The sequence below is a fragment of the Cinclus cinclus genome, chromosome 12, assembly GCF_963662255.1.
Source record: "Cinclus cinclus chromosome 12, bCinCin1.1, whole genome shotgun sequence".
Classification (NCBI taxonomy): Eukaryota; Metazoa; Chordata; class Aves; order Passeriformes; family Cinclidae; genus Cinclus; species Cinclus cinclus.
In genome coordinates, this window is record NC_085057.1 from 1,577,212 (window position 1) to 1,602,892 (window position 25,681).

The following is a 25,681-nucleotide window of genomic DNA, read 5'->3' on the forward strand; positions in this document are numbered from 1 at the left end:
GAAGAGTGAATTGGAGGTGAACTTTGTGATGCTAATTGGAGGCAGCTGAGAATTTGTTTTGCAGTCTCTGGGATGAGACTGCAAGTCCCTTTTGTTATATTGCATGTATTAAGCTGTTGGATTTTCCCCCCATAATAAATAATGCTTTTTGCTCATGATTTTTCTTTTTTTGTTACTCCTTTGGATTACTTAATATTCGTCTGAAAATTGCAATTTGGAAGGTTGGTTCTGAGCTCTGCACTGTGAGTTTGTGTCTTCACCTCACTCCACTGAATTTTGGTGGCTGAGGCTGTGTGTTGTAGCAGGGTGGTGGAGCCCAGGGGTGTGAATCTGTGACTTAGCACCTGTAGTTAAGGGAGATGTGCTCAGAAACCTTGGTACAATCCTAAGCTAGAGGAAACTGGAGGGAAAGCTTTCCTGTCTTTCTGGTAGGCAAAAGGCCCAGGAATCAAAGAAGCCCTTTGTAACATCAGTGTGGTGGAAGCTGAAGCATCCCAAGTGATAAGCACGGGAATTCCATGTGTGTTTTAGTGCTCTTGGGGACCTGGTGCACCCTTTTCTCCAGCTGGGAGTGTTGCCCGTTCTCCAGCAGCTCGGCTGTGGCTTCCTTGGGCTGATTTTGGCTACAAAGGATCCGGGTTTCAGAACTCCCCAGGGAGAATGATCAGGACCCTTTTGCTAAAGGAACGTCTTTGAAAGCTCCCTTTGGCTACCTCTTTCCTATGGAACCAATCTCTTTTAAGTATTTTATGTTACATTGCACATGTTTTCTCTGACTTTGTTCTGAATAGCCTATTCAGCTATTGAAAGTTGCTATTTTACATTAAAAGGCAGCACATTTCCTGTGTGCTGTACTGGAGATGCCTCTTGAAGGGTTTCTTAAATTGTGGCATTGAGCACAGACATTCCAAAGGGACTTTAGTCTTTCATTCCCTGGCTGAGAGTTTTAACTGCCTTATCTGTGTCTGCTTTAGGCTGTGTCTCCTCCCTCATGTGGTTAATCTTGGGTACTTTTTAAAAAATTCCCTTATTTCAAGAGTCTTTGTGCTGGTCTTCTTTTCATGTCAGGTTTAACTTTTCCTTTGATTTGACCTTCGTCTATGGATCATCATCTCCATCCGGTTGGTGGGCAGATACTCTGGGTCCTTCTGTCAGTCTCTTTTGTGTCTATTAGAATATTGATTTGCAGGGAGTGAAGTATAAAAAGTCAATATCCTCTTAAGTGGAGTAAAGTGGCAGTGTTCTAAGGCTGGACAAGTTCAGATTGGTGTCCCCACACTGAGGTAGGGCTGGCTGGCCAGATGAAATAGAACTGTGTCCTGGCAGGTTATTGCTCAGGTGTGTTCATGGCAAGCATCTTAAAAAGTGTTTATAATGCAAGCAGGTGCTTAGATTTATTAGCACACTTGCAGTTAATTTTGGGTTTTTTACCAATAAAACAGTAGAATATGAATCCTCTGCAGAGCATTTAGGCCAGATAGGAGCAATCTGGTGTGGCACAGTAGTGTCTGCTCTGAAGTGCTCAGGGAATTGTGGAGACTCCAGGTATGAAGATGCTATTGTTTTTTCTGTCAGTACAAGATCTTTCTCACACAGAGATGATGACTGCAGCTCACTCACCTGCTTCAGTAGTTTGCACGGAAAATGGGCAACTCAAACACACCTTCTTGTGTTTCCCACTTGTGAGCCATTCTCAGAGCAGTCTGCAGTTATATTATCATGTGCTCCTTGGGCTTCAGAGCAGCCACAAATTACCTGACCTACCGCAGGTGCATTTCCCCTGTGAATCGAGTGTAATAAACACATTAACACTTAGCTGCGAAGCTGTGGCTTGGCCGTTTACAGCTCGATCCATTTGTGCTTTCCCGGCCGTGCAGTCCCTGGCAGTGCCCTCTGGCTGGGGTTTGGGGTGTGTGGCTCCTTGGTCACTCCTCAGCCCGGGCTCCTGCTGCGTGCTAAAGAGCTGCCAGAATCTTCCCAAGGAAATGCCCGCTGCAGGGAGAGCTCTGGTAATGATGTTTGTAAATCCCGAGAAGAAGTTGAAGATGGGTTTATTTAAGCATGCCTCAGCTTCGCAGGGAGGGCTGACCTTGTAAAATGCTGTGTATGAGGAACGCAGTTTATCAAAATATCTTCAAGTGCTTTTGCAGAGAGAGATGAACTTTGTTTCCTTTCTTGTACAGATAAGAAAAGTGACGCAGGGACACATCAAAGAAGTTAAGCAGTGGTTGAGCTCTTGGTTATCACAGGGCTCTGCATTTCATCCCTTCCCATGTGCTGGTCTTGCAGCATCGATTGGGTAATGGGAACCATAAATCTCTTTGCCAATACGTGGGCATTCACAAAGTCTTGACTTTGAGATAAGTAACAACAGTTTTAACTCCATGTTTTGTCACATCCTTGGATAGAAGCAGAAAAAAAAAAAAGCACAGAGAACAATTCAGCTCTCCCCATGCAAATGGATTCCTCATTAATAGTAATATATTTTTGTGAAAATTAGTCTTGATGTATTTCAGGTAATTAAATTCACTCCTCTTTTTGGCCTGGCAGCAGCAAGTGCACCACTTACAAAGACTAGATGGACCACTGATCTCCTGGCTAAAACTGTGCTGGTGTTTTGCAGGGGATCTTTCCTGAGTGTATTATTCTGGTTTTGTTAATAAAGAAAGCCATAGAACAGCCTTTCAGTTAAACAGACTTCTGTGTATCAGTATTTCTTCAAAAGAAAGTCATTACCAAGTGAGACACAGAGCTTCCTCCCAGACTGGACAAATTTCTTCTCTTTGAAGTGCACATCAAATTCCTTCTGTGCTCCCCATCTGCCTTGTATGAACAAACTTCATCTGACATCAGTGACCTCTGGCATTTCCCTCTGGGTGAGGGAGCTGTATTTGCACACCATTCAAGTTTTTCCTGGACTACATATGTAATAGGGAGTTCCAGGGGATTGCAGGCAGTGTTTAAGTGGATGTATCAGTGATCCAGCAGGCTCAGCAAACTTCTGCTGCAAACTGTGCTTGGTGGTTTCGCTTATTGTGCTGCTGCTTGCCAGAGGCAGAACTGCATATTCTGCCAGAGGAAATGGAGCTGAGAGAGAATCCCCGTGGATTTGCTGTCCTGCCTGCCCCCAGAATGTGTTGTGTGGCCCCTGTGCAGGGGCTCTGTGTCGTGGTTATGTGACATGCTGGCTTTTGCCTTTTTACAAGGCTGTGCTTGCAGTGTCTTCAACCCTCAGGAGACTAGTGCAGCAGCTGGAGTGCTGTTGGCACCCAGAGAGGGCTTTCCTTGGCCCACAGATGGCTGTGTCGGGGTCTGCGTGGGTGGCTTTGTGGGATGCTCAGCCGATGGAGGGGATGCTTCAGTCCCCTGTGAGCTGGCAGCGACACGGTGACAGTGGCACCCTGTCAGCAGCTCCCTGGCTGCCTGTGCGATGTGCCTGGGGTGCTGCTGCTCACAGCCTCGCTGCTGCTCTCAGATCTGGTTTGGGGGGTATTAATCTTTATTTCAGGGGGTTCTTTATCCTGTACGCTGCTCATTCCCTGTGGATTGTGCTGCACACTGGCAGGAGAGGTTTGCAGTGCCCGGGTCTGCAGTTCTGTTTTGGTTTTGGAGGTGCATTCTCCATTATTCAGGGTATTCCCCAGAGCCCACCTTTTTTGTCTTTGAGAAGTAGTTTTGCCATTTGTGCTGAAGGTAACTGGGTCACAGAACAGGCCAGGCGTGCACCTGGAGGTACCTCTGTGTGTCAGTGCCCCCTTGGAGTGTGGATACACACATTTCATACTGTGTTTTCATCTCAATTTGCCCCAAAGGACTGCATTGATTGAAGTTCTCTTTGCAGAGAATCTAGATGCTTCCTTTTCTCCTCCAGGTCTTACCTCTGTACCTCATAAGACAAGGTGTAATGAAAATTTCTTATGTTTTTTTAGCTTCCTTTTTAAAATAAATGATTTAGTTTCCTATTCTTGTTTTTCTCATCACTAGTGTGGCCCAGTGCCTGTAAGCACTCCAGTTGCAGTGGTTCTTTTTGGTGGTTTGCTGTCAGTTGTGTTTAATCTTGCTGGTTAGTGTCTCTCAAGAAGTACTGGAATGCAAGTCATCTGAAAATGCACAGGAGCAAAGGCTGATGGAAAATTGTAGTGCTTTGTGAATAATCACTTTTATCTTGAGCAAATGTTGGGTCAGGTGTGATGGATCACGGAAAAAGTTTTTCCAGTTGTCATCACATGTAGAATCTTGGTCTGAGCCTTTCCTTTATTAAATGATTTAACAGTAATGAAAGTGGGTTAGGGTTTGGCGCTTTCCCTCACAAGCAATGCTTGCATAGTATATTATTATTTTTTAACTGATGATTGTGTTTGTTTATGCTTTTAAAAATATTTAGTGTTGCTTTTTTTTTATTGTTTAAAAAGTTGTGTTGAGACTAAAAATATCCCTTATCTTGTCTTATTGCTCCATAACCGTACTTTAGTTTAAATGAAATCCATATTTTTTTCCTTGTTGGTAGGACAACAGAAAACATCAAGGTGAAATTAGAACAGGAATACAGATTAGTGTTAACTGTGTGTGCTGTGGTTAAATAAATCCCTTAATGATTACAGAATAATAATTCAGTGTGACCTGCAGTCAGACAGGATGCTTTTAAGGGGGGAGGAGCAGTATAAAGAAAGAATTGTGTGTTTAATGTAGTATTTCACTGTGATAGTAAATCAATTCCCCTCATCAAATTACCCAAACAAATTTATGAGTGTGTATGCATCCAGGGCAATTAATAAAACACCTTGCATAGGACTGAGAGATGTATTTAAAGGTTACAGCACAAAACTACAATTTATCTCAAAGGCATAATGCTGAAATGTTCAATGTTCCTTCTCAAAGAAAATTTAGGAAGGAGAAGAAAAGAAATCAAGTTGGCTTATGTAGTATTTCAGTTTCTTCAAAATTAATTGCCCTTCAGAGCTATTACTTGTGGTGTGATCCCTCAGTTTTTATCTTAATGGTCTATGGAACACTGGTTTAGTGTGGCTTTAAACTGACAAGAGACTAGGTTTAGGTTAGCTACTAGGAAGGAATTTGTACTGGGCGGCCCTGGCACAGATTCCCAGAGCAGCTGTGGCTGCCCTTGGATCCCTGGCAGTGCCCAAGGCCAGGCTGGACACTGGGGCTGGAGCACCTGGGACAGTGGGAGGTGTCCCTGCCATGGCAGGGGTGGCACTGGGTGGAACCATTCTGGAGTTCTGTGGAAACCTCTCAGTCTTGGGAGTGCTTCCAGTGCAGTGCAGGTAACTGGGAGCCAGGGGAAATGGGCTCTCTGCACCTCAGCACGTGCCAGGCTCCTTCAGTGCCAGCACTCACAGCAGCTGCTCCTGAACATCCAAACCTAAAACCACCAATGGGAGCCTCTCAGGGAGATCTCTGGGCAGTCTCCAGGTGGGAAGTTAACTCTTTAGAAATGTGTCCCTGAGATCATTAGTCCTGCTCTGGCTCTGACCTCCACAAGCATGGCCTTTGCATCCAGCCCCCATCACAAAGTGCTGAGCAGGCAGAGATGGCGAATGCTGTTCCTGTTTGGACAACACCTGGAGCTCTGATTTAGTTAGCTGGGTTTAAAGAGTGTTGCATAGCAAGGTCTTCAGCTCCTCTCCCTGTTACCAGAGTGAAAATAGTGATAGAACTCCTGTAACACAGATCAGACAAATAATCCTTCGTGGCAGCAGTCTTACTGATTGTTCTGATGTCATTTTGGTGTGTCCAAAGAGGTGATGAGCCTGGCAGGAGGGCTGAGCTGCCTGCTTGGCCAGGCAGCTGTGCTCTTGCTCTCATGGACTAGTCAGCTCTGACCACATTACATGAAATGTGGACAAAGTGAAAAGCAATCTTGCTTTCAAAGGCTTGTTGGTGACCTTTAAATTAGGGCTGGGAGTCTCATCATATACTGCCAGGGCAGGAGACATGAATTACTCCCCTTTCCCTTGCAACTGAAAGGTTATTTTCACTGAAATTACCACTTTTTACAGAAAGGTCAAATCCATATAGCTGCATCTCAAGGAGGTAGTCAGTGATCTTGTTTGTCTCCCAGTGTTTGCAACTTCATAATTCTGTTTTTTTTACAGATCTTGCTGGTGTCATTCTTTTATAACCTTTGATGGGTTTGGTGTTGAACAGCTGCAAATTTTCTGTTCACTCAGAGGGAATAATGGTAAATGCCCCTGGTGCTGGTCTTGGTGCTCTGTAGGAGCTGTTGTTTAACTGCTTCCTGGCTGCTCTCTCCCTAAAAACCACTGCTTGGAGCCTCTGGTTTAGGGCTCTGATCTCTCTTGGGCCTGCCAAGACTTTCTGTTGTCTGTTTTAGTTGATGACTTGAACATAGTCATGGGAGTTATTAATAAAACTTACAGGAGTCCCTCAGATGCCACAGGATTTCACCAGGACTGAATCCCCAAATAGTTTGAGACTTGCTCTTTGACTAGATTTTACAGCTCTGAGCTGGATAGAGACTCTCTTTTCCAAAGGCTTGACAAATGTTTTTGGAAAATAAAGAAACCAAACTCCCTGCTACTGAGGGTATGTTATTTGTCACTTTATATACTTGAAAGAACCAGGAACTCTGAGCCATATTTCTGCCCATAAATCTGATGGTAATTTGATACCCTTTTAATCAAGTGGGTAAAATATTGACTTCAGAGTAGTGGTCATGTGCTGCTTATATAAGCTGGTTTTAAAAATTAATCACTCTTTTGTACAATTTTTTTTAAAGGGGAGCAGTGGGCTAGACCATATTTAAGTTTTCAATTGTTTGGTTTTAAAATGGTTTCTAACGAAGTACAATTAATGAGTCAGGAAAGTAAAATTAATATAGACTCTTCGGCTAGAGTTTTGTTTTCTTTGGTTTGTAAGAGAAACATGTCTCTATTTATAGCTTCTGATGATGTTTTGTTAATGTGAATTCCTTCTTGTGTAGTGACATTGTTATCTAAAGATCTGCCAAGAGATGGCGGTGCAATGCTGCTTCACGTGCTGGTGAGCCTGTGGGAAGGTCTAAGATGTGGGGAAATCGGAGGCTTTTGGTGGCCTCTCCTGGAACAGACCAACGCTTATCTGTTCACATCATACAAGCTGCGGGTTGAGAAAATAAGTAAAATGAAAAGGATTGTCTGCTTTGTAGTGCTCTGTTAGCTCTGGCAAGTTTGACCTCCATCCTGCACACAGAGTATGTTTCCAACGTGTGCTTTGGCTGGGATAGAGTAGATTTTGGTCTTAGAAGCTGGTTCTGTGCTGTGTTTCACTCGGGAGAAATCCGAAGGCAACTCTGAGGCATCACTTCCATCCCCTGACAGTAGTGGTGCAACACTGGCTTGTGTTGCAGAGAATGCTAAAAGAATAATTCTTACCCCCTTGTGTTCCTGCCAGGTGCTGAATGGATTCAGGTGAGGCAAGGCTGGTAGGGACAGGTAATAGCTCTGATTTGTCAGAGTTACAAGGTGTCTGGTGTGAAAGCCCTTCTGCTGATCTGCTGTACAGCCCCATGTTCCAGGCGCAGAACACAGAACTATGAATGCTGAAAAACTTTCTTTTTGTCTGCTGAATACCCAAGTGTGTCTTGGAGAAGGTAGGTGGGAAATCAGAGGGATCCAGCTGCAGGGTGCTGTGTTTCCCTGTTTATCTGGGATGGCCCGGATGTCTGCAGGAGGCTTTGTTCTCTTCTGGGGGCTGTGCCTGTGTTTGCCAGGCATGAGGGAGGGCTCAGAGTTTGGCAGTAGTGCTGGTACCTTCCTGTACCTCCTAGGGTAATTCAGTTCCTGCTGTCAGGCAGAGGCAGGCTGTGGGCTATAATTTCTAGATGATGTGCTGCTTGAGTTCTGGCTGGGGAGAGAAGCCCCTCAAGAATGAGAATAACTCTCTGCCCTGAGCTGAGCCTTCCTTTCCCAGTGTCCCCCCAGGATTCACCTGGGCTGTGCCAGGGACACGGGACACTGCTGGTGTGCTGCGCTGTCACCTGCCGCTCCTGACTGGGAAAGGATTCAGTTCTGGCTGGAAATGTGTTCTTGGAGAGTGTCCCTTTTCAAACAAGTATTAGTAGAGAAAACTCTTCAGTTGGTGCCATTTGTTGGTAAAATCTGAGGCTGCTTCTATGCCACTGGCACTAGACTGTTCCCTCCATTCACATGGGATGTTTATCATAGCACTTTATTAGAACAGTTTTGTAATATTCAGTCTAAATTTTCTATTTCTTAATATAACCAAATTCTGTTTGCTCATGTCTGTTACTATAATAAATATTGTGCTCTTATTCAAATTTTTTAGCTTTTTATAATTTTAAATCAGAGTCAATGGGATGTTTCTTACCTGTGTGCCTCTTGTCTATTTTTTCGTTTAGTCCTGAATTTAGCTGGTCTGAAAGTTTTAATATATACTCTGGTCATTCTAAAGACATTCCTCACTTGAGGAAAATTAAAGAATAACCTGTGCAATAAGAACCAAATTTATAACCATTTGGAAACTAAACTTAAACGCATGTCTTTCCTGGTGTCTGTTCCAAAGCCACGACTGGAATTGGGTTGTCAGAGTCTCAGTGGGTTTGTGTCACTGTTCAGCTCCAGTGCAGATGGCTGGCAGGACACCAATCATTGGTTCTTGGCCAACAGGACATAAGAGGGAAGATCAACTCTGAACAGGAGTCCAGAGAGGCCTGGGCCTTGATCTGTGTCAGCAGAGGCTGGTGCAGCCTGTGCTCTGTGCTTTTTACTTTTATGACCACATTAGGAGGATTTCAGAAAGGAGATGAGTGAAGGACGGGAGAAGAGAGGGCCAGAGGACAAATGACTCATCAAAGATTCCCCAGCAGGATGTGGCAGAGGATTCAGGTCTTTTGAGTACATCCTAATCTCCTTGCCAAAGTAGCCCAGCTAGAGCAGAGCACCCGGAGCTGCTGCTACCATGCTCTCCTCACCCCTGGCTCCAGCAGGGCTCTCCTTTCCCTCTGTGCTCAGCCAAACTCCAGGAAAGGCACTGGGAGTCCTTCCCTTGACAGCAGCAGCCTTCTGGTTAGACCTGGTTTTACAGAGGAGCTAGCATCATCCTCAACATTAAACACCTTTTGTCCTTTTTGTGCTGTTGTGGGGATGTCAGATCAAATATTCCCTGAATTCTTGTTTCTTGGGGATGATGGGCCACATGTTGTGCCAGACTGTGAGGATGCTGTGCCTCATCCTGTGGAGACTGGGACACAATGGCCAATCTGTGTTCCCACTTGGTCCAGATAAAATGTGCTCAGCATTTGGACTCTTCTGTCTGGGATTATCTGCACATATGCCAGGGGGCAGAGAGAGAAAAGCCTTTTGTTGGGGGTGTCTGTGCAGTGTTTGCTGCCAGGGATGGATTATTTAGTAATGACCGTGTTTGGTACACGTGCCTGGGCAACCCCTGGGGTTGCTCCTGAATTTCTAGTTGATCCCTTCATAAACCTATGGTCCTGGAATTCTAGTGAATGGAGTGTATTATTGTTGCTATAACAAATTTTGTTTGAATATTGAGAAACTCCTAATATTAAGGGGAAAAATTGATTCCTATTGATAAGAAAACTGAATGCAATTAGCAAGGGTTTTTGCCATCTGTCAGCATTGTGTGTGTGTGTGTGTGTATATATATATAAATATTCCCAACCTCTCTAATTTTGAAAAATCACTTTGTATTTTATCCCCTTCCATATGTTTTCATGGAGTGCCCTGTTCTGTACTCAAATTAAATCTTATGCTGAAATCTGATTTGTTTGTATTTGTTTGTATTTGTTTGAATCTGTATTTGTTTGTATGCATATGCATCCATTGCTTAATTTTCTGTACATGCTCAGAACATTTTTGGGGTTTCTTAGGATCTGTTCTCATTTCAGAACTTTTTACTTGAGACAGCAGTTAAGGGGTAAAGAAAAAGAAATCACTTGACCTAGTTATGGAACTAAAGCTTGCAAAATACACGCTGGTGGGGAGTCTCCTTGCTGGAACCGTGCATTTTGATTCCTGATTGGCTTTGTCTTTCCATCTGTTCATCTCATCCGCAGCTCCTGCGCTGTCTCTCACCGAAGCTGTGATTGCTGGTGTGTTTTATTGTGTGCCAGACTGCTGGGGACTGGCTGCTGACTTCTTTCTACTCTGCTGCTCTGCTTTTGTTCCCCCGACTCAGATCTGCTGCTCTTAGTTCTTCTCGCTTGCTCTGACAGACACTTTCCTTCCAGGGAAAAGACTCTGACAAGATTTTTATAGGAAGAAACAAAGCCTGAGTATTTTTTTCTGCATAGGATGTACTTTTTCCTGTGGCCTTTTATCTGAGTTTGCTCTTGTCTTCTACCTTCACGATGTCATTTCAAAACTTCATGTTTCCTGTGGTTCTGTTGCGTAATCTTAGTGTGAATTGGAATGTTTTCTCTTAGGGTTGAAATACCTCTTCTTTCCTGGCTGTGAAAATAAGTTGAGCAGTGCTTTGAGCTGTATGGTGGATTTATTCTCCCCACCCTTGCCCTCCATCAGGTTTGTTCCCTTCTCTTTATTGTGGAAGTGTAAATGCAGAGCAGCCATACTGGTTTGTGCTGGGTTTCACTGGGCTGCCAGCCTGAGTAGAGACCTGGCTGCTGGGGTTGTTTGACTAAACACATCACAAACAGAAAATGAGTGGCTTTGTGACTGTTTTGAGGGAGGATGCTGCTGTTCAGGCTTGGTCTGTGCTGAGGGGATAGTCCCTAAGTGACTCCAGGATCTAAGTGCATACACAAGAGCATTTTGTGATCCCAAGCTTGTGGTTGTTTTTTCATTCCAGTCAGCTGAGAAGGATGTACGTGTGGCAAAGGCATTTGACTAAGTAATTAATATCTAAGATTCACATTAAAAAAACCCCAAAAACTGGAAGAGTGTGGAACTTTCTACTCTGACAATGCTTCCCTCCATCTTTTCAACATTCCCACTTCCCACTGTTTTCCTGGGGGCTTCTGAAACATAATTAAATTATAAGTAAACTTTTCTATCACAACTGGCACATAGTGCTATTGACAATATAAACAAAGCACACAAATTGTTTAATGCAGGAGAGAGAGATAACAAAGAAGGGGAAATGAAACCTGCCTTGCTCACAGGTGCTGCGGCCAGAAGTTTTGCATTTCTGACATCCTTTAGCATACACTCAGCAGTTTTGGGCAGGTTCAGTTCAGTCCTCACCATCAGTCACAAATGCAGCTCTTCCTGAGGGAGTAGATTGCAGAATGGCATGAACTCTAGTTTATTTTGGGACACCAGACTACATGAGCTGTTGCACTTTTTGGCCTTAAAAGCTGCAGATTGGATCAGTGGCTATGTGATGGATCCCAGCTATGTTTTGAGAAGAGACAAGGGCTTGCCTTTGTCCCTGGGGTCCCAGTGAGTCCCCAGGGGAAGCAGGAGGAGCTGTCCCATTGCACTCATGCTCTGGCAGCAGCTTCTGCTGTGCTGGCAGTGTCTGCATAGATTTCTTACAGCATGGGGAAAAGAGCTGTGTGTCATGATGGATACAAGCTTCCTGTTTTCTATCAAGCACTTGGACTCTTGACAAATTATCAAATAGTTGTTGGACCAGTTTAATTGGTTTATCACCACTGATTGTGGTTTGCCTCTGTAAACAAAACGGATCTCAGGTGATCCAAGTATTTCTCACTGAGATCAAGAGAATTGTGGCAGTTGACATCAGCAGAGAATTTGCCAATAAGGGATATCAGGTTGGCTGTTTAATTACAGGAATTAAAATATGTTCATATAAAGTCGTTTGTGAATGAGTTCCCATGACTCATTGGTTTTGTTTCACTTACTTTTGAGTGAAGTAATAAAGTAATATTTTACCTTAATCAAGTAAGACTTGTAGTCTAGTGCTCAGTACTGTAATGTGCAAAGACTGTTAAGCATTTAAACAAAATAGGAATTGAATTAGTGAGACACTGAGCTTTAAAAAAGGAGTTGCTCTGTGTGTGAGGTAACTCTGCTTCCATGAAGACAAGTGGAATTTCTGCTCACTCTGCATATTTGGTAGTGTGGAACAACTTTAAGCATATTATTTTTGAAATATGTCAGCTTCCAGTGGCACAGGAGAACATAATGACATTGCCTGTGACATGATTTGCAGGCTGAAGTTCTGTTTGCCCATGTTGCCCTGCTGGTGAAGAAGCAGCTGTACTCTAGGATGTTTTAAAATCCTTATAATAAGGGCTGCTTCTGTAGATGGAATCATTTCCCTGTGGTGCCAGTGGGTGAGATGGGGATGGTTCAGTACTGAGTGCGGGATATTTCCTGTAATTTCTAAGGAGGAACTGTTTTTTCCCCGGTTGGATCAGAGTTCAGCTTGTGCAGACTTGGAGTGTTTGATGTAACTTGAAGCCGAATCAACTTCCATCAGCTCATCTGCTGAAAAAATGAGAAATCTAAGAATTGCTTCAAGTCTGACAATTGCCATTTTTGACAGCTTGTTCTGTCTCTGAAGTAAGTAGCTTGTGCAATGCTGTTATAATTGCAAGTTCTGGGAAAGGCTGAGAAGGGGTACCAGCAGAAGTTCTCATCTCGCATCCCCTTGTTGTTTGGGGTTTTCTGTGGAGCATGCTGTTGGCTGCAGGGAGATGGTGGAGGTGATGCAATCAGTCAGATGGGGGGTCTGCAGGTGACTGCACAACGTTTTATTCCTTTTCCTCTTGGGAGATGACCTCGAGCTTGGCCATTCCTCCAGTCCAGGTGTAGTGTTGCTTCAAAGCCTTCCCGTGATGTTTTGCCTCCCTTATGCCTAAGAGGCGAGGGAAAAACAGCAGCTGAAAATCTGCTGAGCAGAACATTCCCTAAATTGCCATTCCAGAGGCTATCAAGGAAGAAAGACCCTCAGGCGACCTCCCTGTGTTTGTTTCCTGCTTATACAGCTTACTGTGTGGTGTTGGTGTAGCAGAACAGCAGCGTCCCGTGCTGTTCATGGAAAAGCAGAGTAAGAACAAGAGAGGGAATATTTACAGTCAAATCAAAACGTGACCTGAGCTGGTTGTGGAAAAATTCCAATGGACTGCAAATCTGGAGATGTTTCCTGACAAATTGTACAGGTGCATTCTAGGCTAGGGGTGTTTTCATAGGTGTAAGTTACTAAAATGGCTGGGAACTGTGGAAAGCCAACTTGAATGTTTGAGGGATACGTTTAAAAGAAACCTAGACCTGAAGGGGAAAAAATATAACCGTAGCATTGACTGTCTTTGTGATAAGGTCTCTGAGATTCTTTTCAAGTAATTAGCAGGTTATAAATATATCAGTTCAAAGAAATGTGCAAATCTATTCTGATAAACATTATTATCTAGAGGCTTTCTTTTTATCTGCAGGCATTGTTTCTTGTGCATCCGTGGTTACTTACTCTCCCAAAGGGGGGGTGGGGAACCTTGTCTGTTCCTAGGTATCGTGTTTTACCTCTGGCTAGAGCTATGCTATGGGTCAAAGATTTTCTGCATAATCTATCCTGGGAAACGGTCAATAACTAAACCGGAGTAAAAGTTAATTACCAGCCAGTTAGTAAGGCCATTAAAAACATGCCCGGGGCAAGAAGAGGTTTTGGAGATAAAAAAGGAGGCAAGAAGTCAACACTTCTCAATAGGATTGTGTGTGTGAAAGGGAGTAGTTCATATACATCAAATAAAAGAAGACAAGATGTTTTTAAGTGGGTGGTTAAGTATGATTTGCTGAAGACCTGTTAGTCGGAAAAAAAAAATCTCAGATAATAGTGTGGTTTGGGTTGGAAGGGACCTCAAAAGTCACCTCATTCCATCCCCCTGCCGTGGACAGGGACACCTTCCACAGACCAGGGTGCTCCAAGCCCTGTCCAGCCTGGCCGTGTTTAGCAGCAATAACAGCAGAAAGGGGATGATGGGGCGAAAACTGGACTCTGAGATACTATACTTAATTTTAGTGCCTTGCTAATGTGCTTTTTAGTACGAGTTTAAGTGTTTGAGAAGGATGCCTGGATCTTGTTCAGCCTAGGTAAGAACTAGCCCCATTCTGTCACAGTCTGTATTTTAATAAACCTTGTGCAAGGAGTCTGTGTGCTCCACAGCAGAGCAGAGGTGACCTAAGACTTGTGGGTAATAATTCATATTCTGTAATAATGAGTTTTCTCTAACTCTCCTTCCTGCTTCCCATCTGCCTTAGATTTTTCACTGAGTAGAAATTAAAGATTTTATAGATCAGAATTCATGTTCTGCTTGATGTCAAAGAAGAAATGTTTGCTGCGGGATGAGACACTTGACCTGCTGTTGCACTGTAGGTGTGCAAGGACCTCCAGAGAACTAAGGTCTTCCTGAACAGGAACAAAAATACTGAATTTAATCCTAGGTGTTTAGCTAAGTCCTCATCAGTCCATGGGCTCCAAAGCTGACTGCAGTCTCTGTCTGGGGTATGGGGGCAGCCCCTTCCTGCAAAGGAAGATGTCTTATCCTGAAGCCCCAGTGGGATGAGACACATGGAAATAACCACAGTGAGCTCTGCTGGTGGTGCTGCTGGAGTTGTAGAGGGGGAAATACAAAGCACTGGAGGGCTTGGAATGGGCTGTCATTGTGGACAGCTTTTCCAGAACTTTGATATAAAGGCTGGGTGCTGCCAGAGCCTGAAGGGTGAGGAGGAGACAAAGCCCTGGGAAAGCTGGGATTTCCTCAGTGGGATTTTGTAGGAGACCTGGAAAGCAGTTCAGGCTAGGAAAGGCTGCAGAGCTGGAGCTGGGCTGCTGTGGGATTTCGGGGGACAAAGGGGAGAACTCACTTCAACATTTGCATGAAAAATGCTTGTGGGTATTATTTCACTAATGCTTTATTCCAAAACCAAGTGAACATGGCACTTTGTGATGTGGTTTAGCGTACCTGGTGGGATTCAGTCAGACATTGGACTTGATCTTGGAGGCTTTTCCCAACACCAATAAGTCTATTGTTGTAAGTGTTTGTCACGCACACTGACTCAGAGCCAATTGTACATCAAGCAGTGGAATTTATTAAGCAAGCGGTAACAAGCAAAAGCAGCGCTGGGCGGCCGGGAGTTAGCACTCCACCAACGCCGCGCACTTTCCTCTCTCAGTCCTTTGGGCTTTATACCCCTTGTTTCTGGTGTACGTGTCCCTTTTGCAATCGTGTCTGTGCTTGCGCTGCCTGTTGATAGGGGTCGTACTTTGCCCTCCGGTGGTCGTTGGAATGAAGAAGACTCCTCTTCCTGGCAGACGTATCTTGACCGATGATGAACCTCTGCCTTATCAGTAGATCCTTTTTACACATTGAACAATGGATACTTAAGTATGGTTAACTAGCTCAGCTAAAACTAATCGTATCAAGACATTCTTGTGGGCTACGGGTGCATGACTTGTGCCCTCTCAAATCCGGTTCTATTTTCTGTTTTTTTATTGAACTCCTGGTAGTCCTTTTATTTTAATGAACAATTCTTATGTTGTTTTTATTACAATCCCTCCTTTTCTTCTTTCACAATTTGTTCATTAAATCTTTTTAATTCCTGATAGCTCAGTGCAAGTTCTTCAATTTCGGGGACTCCTTTACCTCTGGGTTAGGACCTACACCCACCGAGTCATTTGGGGCTATTTCTTTCTTTATTTGTATTAATCCTCCTCGGTCTGTGCCAGGTTCCCAAAACCGAATTCCCCAGATTTTCCCAATATTCCACCCTGGATCCTGTGGATTGGTTATGTTAAGGTAAATCATCCAACAGGTATTTTGATTTCCCCCTTGCACTGTGCCATCATATCCATATTTGGGTGTTTGACATCCAGGCGGTCCCCACCCAACTCTAAGGTATCTGTCTTGGCCTGCCCCCGGTTCCCAATCAGAGGCAATAGTTTCACATCCCCAATATGCACAATAGTAATGTCCAGGCCAATTGCAATAACCCCGTCCTGGATTTGAGCTTGGGCACATATAAAAAGCCTTATATTGTACTTGTCTTTTGTATGTGTTATCAGTCCCTGCTCGAATAATTGAGCTCAAATGTGTTTGGAAGCTTGGAGCTGCAGTTGTAATCGTTGAGTTTATAACTATCGAGTCTTCTATTTGTATCAAAGACCATTTGAAAGGTTGATGCCTGTTCACATGAGCATCTACTTGGCTGATTTGTATATATATTACAGCTAGAATTCCCATAACCTGCCAAGAAGGGTGTGGTCCTGGTGGATTTTTATTCCCATTTCCTTTGTGTCCTAATGTGAAATTTTTATTTTTGCACCTGTCACCTGGGTCCATGGGTGATTTCTGGGACTTAAAATCCTTGAGGCAGTTCTTGGAACATTTCTGAATTGTTCCAGTCTGTGGGTTCTCTCCTCCACCTGTTCTTATCCCTCTGCCTCGCTCGCGGACTCGGTTGCTTCGAGCCGCGAGGGGAACCATCTTCTCGGCAGCAAGGATATTCTTCATGAGGGCCATGTTCTGGCCTTGCCCCCCTTGTGAATACCTTCCACCAAATTCGAGAACCTTGGGGCAATGTTCCACTCTCTTCCCCTTCATGTAAAATCCTTTCAGTAAGCTCCCTGTCTAGTTGATAACAATTTTTATAAACACTGCTAGGTGGAGTTCCTCTCCAACAATGGACCCACCACTGTTCTTGTCAAATTTTACAAACAAAACATACAAATGGATAACAACTGCAATCCTTGTTTGAATAATATATCTTGAAATCTCCAGGTTATCAAGTAGTTATACTTAATCTCGTTGTCCCATTTTACCCGAACTACCTTCACAGTGTTCATTTAAGTCCATTTTAGGGTGACTCTAAGATCTCCTGGAGCGCTGGTTACTTTCCACGGTTCCTTGGAGGAGGGGTGTATAGGTCCTTTTATCCTGCTTGCATGAGTCCAGCCTTTTTCCGTGGTTCTGATGGCAGTTTCTGTAGTGACTAACACAACATAGGGACCTTCCTAAGTTGCAGTTAATGTATTTTCTTTCCATGTTTTAACCAAAACCTTATCCCCCACTTTCATATCGTGAATCGCTAAGTGAAGAGGAGGTCTTTGTACCAACAATCCAGCTTTTCTGTCTTATGTAACGATTAATTTTTTGATTACTTATCTCGGGATGATCTGCTGGGGCATCCATGTTATACAGCATTCCGTAAAGCATTTCAAAGGGGGAAATCCCTACATCAGTCTGGGGTTGAGTGCGTATATTTAGCAAAGCTAAAGGTAAACATTTTACCCAAGATAATTGTGTTTCATACATCAACTTGGTTAGCTGTTTCTTTTTCTCCATTTATTCTTTCTACCTTCCCCAAACTCTGTGGGTGCCAAGGAGTGTGATACTTCCATTTTGTCCTCAGGGCTGAAACAATCTCCTTAGCAACTTTAGATGTAAAATGTGGCCCCCTGTCTGAATCTATCACCTCTATTAACCCATATTGAGGGATGATATCTTCTAGCAAACTTTTCACCACTGCTTGTGTAGTTGCTTTACAGGTAGGAAAGGCTTCTACCAAATGGGTTAAATGATCAATTATTACTAACAAATGTTTGTATCTCCCTGCCTTAGGTAAATCAGTAAAGTCCATTTGAATGTGTGAAAAAGGTCTGTCCGCTAAATCCCTTCCCCCAGCTTCCTCTTGTCTTTCCAATACAGACATATTCCCTTTCTCCTTTCATCTGAAATTGGATATTGCTTAATCTTTACTGGAATTTCAGTGTTTTTCAATGTCACCTCAAACGGTTCTATTTCCAATTGACCCACAGTGTCAGGGGTATACCAAACTTCTGGGTTTATTCTCTGTTCATCCTCTACTCGCAATGGACACAATTTTACTGCTAATTGTTTATCTTCTATACTAATTTCAATTCCTAACTCTACCATAAGATCTTTTCCCAAAAGACTGTAATCTGCTTCAGGTACCAACAGGAGGGTTCCTAAACCTAATTTTGAACTGCTTTCAAAAATTACATCTTTAATCACAGGTACGCTAAGAGGTTCTCCCTTTGCCCCCTCAACTTGGATTCTTTCTTTTGATATTTTACATCGTAAAGGGAGGCTTTGTACTGTGGACCTTCCCACTCCAGTGTCAATTAAAAACTCAATTTCCTGTTGTTGGGGACCTACTTTCAGTTTTACCAGGGGCTCTGATCTCTGATCTCGGGTCCCCAGCAAATAGAGCCCCTGACCCCCCTAATCTTCCTTAAATTCTTTCTGATCTGCAATCCTTTTCCGACAATCTCTCTGTAAATGCCCTCTCTGTCCACAATAATAAGTCCCTTGGGTATCCTCCTTTTTTCTAGGCTAGGAGGGCCCCCCCTTTTGAGGAGAATCGACTAGCTCTTACCCGTTGTCCCTCGTGTACTACTGCCATCATTACTCTAGCCTGCTTCCTATGTCCTTCTTCCTCCCTCCGGACATACACCTTCTGTGCTTCCCACAAGAATTTGTCTAAACCACGATCATGCCAATCCTCAATTTTCTCTAACTTTTTCCTGATGTCAGGCCAAGATTTTGCTACAAATTGGGTTTTTAATAACACTTGACATTCTTGGGAGTATGGTGTTCACCCTGGAATATAGTTGAAATGACTTCTGGAGCCTCTCTATCCATTCAGTAGGTCTTCATCCTTCTTTTGGCTTTCACAGAAGGCTTTATTTACATTTTGTCCCCGAGGGACAGATTCTCGGATCCCTTGGACTAGGATAGTTCTTAAATCTGCCATATGGGCTTGGTGCTATGGATTTGGCGTATCCCAATTGGGGTGTTGCAATGGCCACTTCACATCAACTTGGGGGCCTGCCTGGTGGTCCCTGTCCCACACTCTCATTCCCACTGTTCTGATCATTCTCCTTTCCTCAGAGGAGAACAAAATTCCTATGATAGACTGCATTGCATCTCGTGTGTATATATTGGGACCCCAGAAATTGATCAACCCTTTCTGCCACTCCAAGGGGATCTTCTAACAAATGTCCCATCTCCTTCTTGAATTCTCTAACATCTCCAGAATTAAGGGGCACTTCTACATAGCCTATGCCCGGTATTTGGGCAGGCTGTCCCTGTTGTCCAGCATTTGGATTAGGGATCATCCCCAGGCCCACTTCTCTTAATGGATACAGGGCTGGACCTTCCCTGTCCCTCCTAGACTGGCTGGGAGTGATCCGTTGCTTATCTTCAGATCCTAACTCGTGGTTTCCTAATTTTCGCTCCCTGGATTCTTCATGATCTGACTCTAGGACTTGTGCCTGGGGAGGTGGGGGAACTGGGAGAGGAGGAGGTATGTATGGGGGGGGGAGCAGTCGGGACTTCTTTGGATCGTTTAGATTTCTTTTTCCCTCCCCAGGTGTTTAGGGCAAACAATCTAGTCCTAGTTTCTCCCACTATCCAAAGGGCAGCATATTCACTTCCTTCCAGGCTAAAAGGTTCTTCAGAGTTTACATAAATATTTAACACCTGGCAAATCCAATCTTTGGAACTTCTGAATACTGGCCAAAACAGATTATCTCCACGGATCTCTTTCCCTCCCCACACCTCCATACAATAATGGATCATTTTGACCTTATCCTTCCCTTTCCTAGAAGGATAATCATTCCAATATTTAATCATCATCCCTAACGGACTGTCAGGGGGTATCTGGGGAAGCTTTACTGGGGTCCCCTTACCCATGGGATCAGAGGGCTTGCTTTTCCCTGTCCCATCTTCCAGAACACCAACAAACACACGCTTCCCTCTTTTTGTGGCCCAGTCCCTCGTGGGATTTGGGAAACGCATTACTCAGAGGTCCGCACTCACTTTGCCCACACTGGGCGTCTCATTTGCTGTGTCCTGGGATACCCAACCCCAACCGAGTGGATTCCCAAATATACTTACGCTTCCTGAGTCTTTGCCCGGGGCTTTGTGCACAAAGGTTATGGGGTTACCGGTTTTCCTTTGCTTGTTACCAAGTTAGGGTTCGTTGGTAAGGGTCCAGGAGGGTGGACACAGCACCAAGGCCGCTAAAAGCGGGGCGCCTCCCTGGTGGAGGTCTCCCACCGGGCTGCCCTTATCAGAGTCACGGCACCAAATTTGTTATAAATGTTGGTCAAACACTGACTCAGAGCCAATTGTAAAATTGTAAATCAACAAGTGGAATTTTTTAAGCGAGCGGTAACAAGCAAAAGCAGCGCTGGGCGGCCGGGAGTTAGCACTCCACCAACAGCGTGCACTTTCCTCTCTCAGTCCTTTGGGTTTTATATCCCTTGTTTCCGGTATACGTGTCCCTTTTGCAATCGTGTCTGCGCTTGCGCTGCCTGTTGCTAGGTGGTCGTACTCTGCCCTCCGGTGGTCGTTGGAATGAGGAAGACTCTTCTTCCTTGCAGATGTACCTTGATCTATAAATGAACCTTTGTATAATCAGTAGATCTTTTGCAATCTGCACGCATTGCACAGTGGATACTTGGGTACGGTTAACTAGCTCAGCTAAAACTAACGTGTCAAGACATTCTTGTGGGTTACGGGTGCATGACTTCTGCTCTCCAAATCCGGTTCTGTTTCCTGTTATTTTATTGAACTCCTGGTAGTCCTTTTATTTTAATGAACAATTCTTATGTTGTTTTTATTATGCTGCTCTTCTTTTTGGGGTTTGGGGGCCTTTTTCTGTGTTGAATTATTTTAGTAAGGCTGGTTAACATCTAAGTTTCGATCTGAGCTTTGGGCCATGTTTTGTGCTCTCCTCTCTGGGGAAGAAATGCACAGTGCATGATTCTTCCAGGCTTTATTTCCTAGGCTTTAGTTTTTGTCTTGCATGGAAACTCATGTTCTGGAGTATACAACAAAAATGGATTTCATTTATGATAATACATGCCCAGCACTTCAAACCCTAAGGGAGGGATTATTAAGATTGCATTTCTTCATTGTTAATGCTTCTCCAAAGGTGATGAGATTAGTTATCTTAGGAGCATGAGGTAACTGTTGTTTTTATTAGTTCCTGGCAGATGGCAGCTGGGTAATGAATGTGGAGAGAGTGACAATTCACAATCCCAGGAGTTCAAAAGAGAATTTTTGGTCTCTAGAGAGTGGAAATGGGCCTGTTCAGCATCTGTGAGATAAGTTTCTGCTATCCATAGGAAATTCTTTTAGCCAGGAGACCACTGAGTGATGAAAATTCTCTGAGCTTCACAGAAAATAAGTATCCTTTGTTTAAAAAGGAGGGTTGTATTTATCAACTACCAAGTTCAGTGTGAGTTTCTTTTAGCTTTATACCAGAGGAGCTTCTCTGGACAATGTTTGGAGTGATCAGCAATAGTGGGGCTTTTTCCTAGTAAAGTACTGGATTGGAGAAAATTCCACAGATGGGAGCAAAATATCTGTACCCATTCTATATAAATAGGAAAAAGTAAATTGCCTTCTCTTCCTTAGCCTGTAAATGACTTAATATTAATTTAGTTAATATTTTCTACATGGAGGCACAAAGAACCTCTCCAAGGTTTTCAGTATGTTGCTCTAAAGGAGCTCCACTGTTTTGGAGCTCTCCTCCTCACCCATGGAATCCCTCTGCCCTCTCTGTCCATCTCAGTTGCACTGTGGATTTCTCCCTGGGCTAGGAACACTCTCCATATGTCACAGGAATTCCAGACACAGCTTTTTCCCAACCACTTGCTCTTATTTTCTTGGTGAGTGGGAAGCTCAAATCCAATCCTAAAACATATTTCTGTGTCTCTGTGGTGTTTTTGGGGCAGCATTATGGTTTGGGAGAGTTTATGGTCACTGAATGCCAGTTCCACTTCTTCCAGGGTTTTCTATGCTGCTGCACAAGCCACTGTAGGTAGTCTGAAACTGTCAAAAGATAATGCAGATTTCCATTTATAAAGTGCAGTCATGTCCTTTTAGAAGAGCAATGTGTTGCAAAGCAGCATTATGATGATTAAAAAAAGAAAGATTATCATCTTGAAAATATTCATCTAGAAATAAAATTGAAAACAAACCCTTCATGTGTGGGTTCAGAGAAGAGGGATTTTTTGCTCAGTCTAGTGACTCCATTAGTTTAAAGACCACTTCCATGTAGCCAGCAAAGATTATGACCCCAGAGCAGATGCAGAGTTTGGAGTCCTGCTGAGGTGAATCAACTCTTCAGAGCTTGGGTTTGCTGGCAACAAAAAGAAGGAAACAGCTGGAGAAAGCTGTGAGGGGCTTTTGGGGGTAGGCTTCCTATAGATTATGCTCTTAATTGTTCCAGCTGAGCACACAAGAAGAAAAGCAGAGCCAGGGGAGGGGTCTGGATAAAAACAGGTCCTTTCTGGTAGCTGATTATTGCCCTTCTGACTAGTGGGCTGTTAAGGATGAACTTGGCGTCTGCATTGCATCATTTAACAAATAAAAACATCACAGCCATTTCCCCTTGCCATCTTGCACTTTCTCAAGGTATATGGTGTTCTAATTGCTACTGGGTAAAGGAAATATTAATCAAAACTCTGTTACAGATTTGTTTTCTATCTCTTTCAGTGGGATTAGGCAGCAGTTTTTTGTCAGGCCAGAGAGCCTGAACTTGGGCTGGTTTGTGCTTGGTGCTCGTAACCCCCAAAGGCAGGAGGATTAATCAGATGTGGCTTGTTATCTCTGAACACCTGGGAAATAATGAAAGGCAGGGACTCTGGCTGTAGTTGAGGGCACTTGTTGCAAATAACAGAACACAACAATAATTGTCCAGGATGAAATCTCTGATTTATTATGGTGGGATTTCTGTCTGATACAAAGCTTTCTTCTCTGTGCTCAGTTCCATTTTTGTAGTTGCTGCATCCTGGGTTTTAAAGTCCTCTAGATAATTAACTAATGAAGTAGTTGCATTCCAGCCAGGGTTCCTAGGGGAAGTATACTGGTGTTAGATACAGGCAAATAGCTGCCAATGAAGTCATGAGATGTGGGCACCTGACTTGTGCCAGCTCTTGTCAGACTATCTTGGAATGGTTTGTGTTAGAAGCTGTGGAGCTGCCCAGCCCTTCCTGACCTGCTGAGCTTGTTCCAGTTTTTCTCCTGGCTGCTGCCATGGCTCCCTAGTGCTGTGTGTACCTGGCAGCTGTGCCATGAGGTGCTGCCTGCTGAAAATTAGAAAGGAGATACCAACAAAGTACTTGCACAGAATCAGTGTTTTTGTCTTTTTGCGTTACTGTAGAAAGGGGTCCAATTTGGAATAAACATCAGTGACTGCTGGCCTTGTTCTTTGACACAGATGAACCAAGTCCATGTGGTTTCAGCACTGTTCAGTCCGTTTTCACTAAGAAATCCAGCCCCCTCAAGAGGCACTCCAGTGACAATCCAATACTGGGAACTGTTATTGCCCTCAGATGCAGGGAACGTTTAGGGCTATAGGGCTATGCAAAAAAAAAAGCGGTCAGAAATCTGAGCACATCTGGGTTTTGTTGTTCTCTCTGCTTTTAACTCATGAAATCCTGTAAATGGCTTTATGCTTTTTCAGCATAAGGGGCTAACTAGGCCATTGCAGAAAATGAGTGGAGTTTTGGGGACTGCTAAGTATTTGCTGCTCCTATTTTTACCACTTACTGAAGTTAGAATGCCAGAAAGGACAGACTGAACATGACTCTTGCCAGGTGAGATGCACAATATCCCAAGGAAGACACTGGAAGTGTTTTAGCTGGGACTGTGGATTGAAAGAGGAAGTCCGAGGTGGTAGAAGAGAATTGTAGGTTTATCCGTGTACTGAATTAATTTTTCTGATCAACTAGTAGGGGAAAAAAAATCAATTTATCCATCTACTAAGGTACTGAAACAGAGAAATGGAAGGAATACCTAAGTCTCCCAGACAGTTTGGAGTATGACAACACACTTCCTCAGCAATAGCTGCAGTGTTCTGGGAAGTTCCTAATGGTTTCAGAGGGAGGGGTTGTTCAGTGATGCAAAGATGCCTGGGTGCTGCTTTGGAGATTGTTAATAGCTCTTAATAATTCCCTTCTAGATGATTAAAGTATGTAACTGGTAGTTTTGATAGCCTCTTTAATTGCCTTCACTGAATGAGAAGCTAGAAAAGAGTGTGGGGAGGTGGATCTGTGAGCCAGAACCCCACAGCAGAGATCCCCTTGCTGTGGGGCAATGGTGACAGTTCTCAGGGCAAGTCAGGATCCTTTGGCTGTGGATTGGGAAGGTGCTTGAATGAGCTCTGTCTCTCAGCAGTGCCTCCTTGCCTGAGTTTTGTAATTTGGGATGGGGTTCAGCCTCCTGTGCTGCTGTCTCATGAGGATGGTCAAGAATATGGGAAAATGTGTTTTGGGGAGCAGGACATCAGTGATACATCTCTATACCCAACTGTAGTGGGTACAAATCCCTCTTCTCCTCCACTCTGTGTGGTGCCTTTGCTGTGTATCTTTGGGACTGCTTTGTACAAATAGTTTACTCAGTGCTAAGAGCCCTGTATACGCATCATTAATTCTTTCTGGTATGGGATTTGTGCTCAATTCTTCATTTTCTTATAATAGCCAATAAAAATTCTAAGCACTGTGTGAAGCAGTATTTTATGGAGTGAATTCTCAACCTTTTTTACTGAAGTTGTTCTACTTATTAGGGAAAACTCATTCTTTGAGAGAGAAGTGATGGAAAAGAGTGATTATAGCCAGTGGGGTAGAGGACTCTGGGGATGGACAAAGTGAGACAGAGAGCCTGCATTCTAATTGTGTGTCTCCTGAATATTTTTTGACACAAAAAAAAAACCCAAACAAAAAAAAAACAAAAACAAAACAAACAAAAAGAAAACAAAACAAACAAAAAAAACAACAAACAAAAAAAAAAAACCCAAGGTCTTCCTCTGAAGTATTCTGGGTCTCATCTTTGGCGCTGAGTGATGGCAAGTGAAAAGCAGCCAGCCAACAGAGCCGAGCACCGGGGCATGCCGGCGCTGGCCCGGCTGCGAGGGACAGCCGGCGGTGCGTGACCCGTGACCCACCGGAGCTCTGGAGGGCCACAGACCCCCGGGCTGAGCCTCTGGGGCTTCTGGCTGCTGCTCGGGGAGAAAAGGGGGCAAGCTTTTGGGTCCCCAAAAGCGATGTCCCAGCTGCCCCAGGTGAAGGGTTCTCCTCTGACAGCTCTGCTGAGGATGCCAAAGAGAGGGAACTGCCCCGGGCATTGTCTTTGATGCTTTTACCTGGGGACCTAGATCAGGCAATCACAGAATTAAGGGAAGACCTGCAAGGTCATAAAGTCCAGCATTTCACCCACTGTGTTCAATCAACCATATCGTGAAGTTGCACTTGTTCTTGATTTATTGGACACTTGTAGGAATGGTGGTTCTGCCACTTCCTTGCTGTGCCGGGTTTCCTGGATTTCATAGGAGTGTGCTTAAGAAGGTGCCTATGGACAAAATGTTTTTTTGGCATATCAACCAAACAAGAATTTCAGTGGAACACAAATTGCCTTCTAAAATCCGCAGTCATTCAGTTTAGGTTTAAAAACCTTTGGCAAACCAAAATAACCTTGTTCTCCACCTGACCTGGTCTCAGAGCTCATGTCCTGTAGGGAACAAGATGCTTCTGTGTGTTCCTCTCGATGTTTTGTCCCCTTGGGAAGCTCTTTGTGCGCAGGACGCCCGGCAGGCAGAGCTACAGGAGCTGTAAATCCGCTGCCTGTGGAGGTGTGGGGAGTGTTTGCAGGAGCACAGAGCATGGCTGAGTATTTCTGTGCTGAGACAGAAATATGGCAGCCCGAGGGAAAGTAACAACGGTTTTTTAA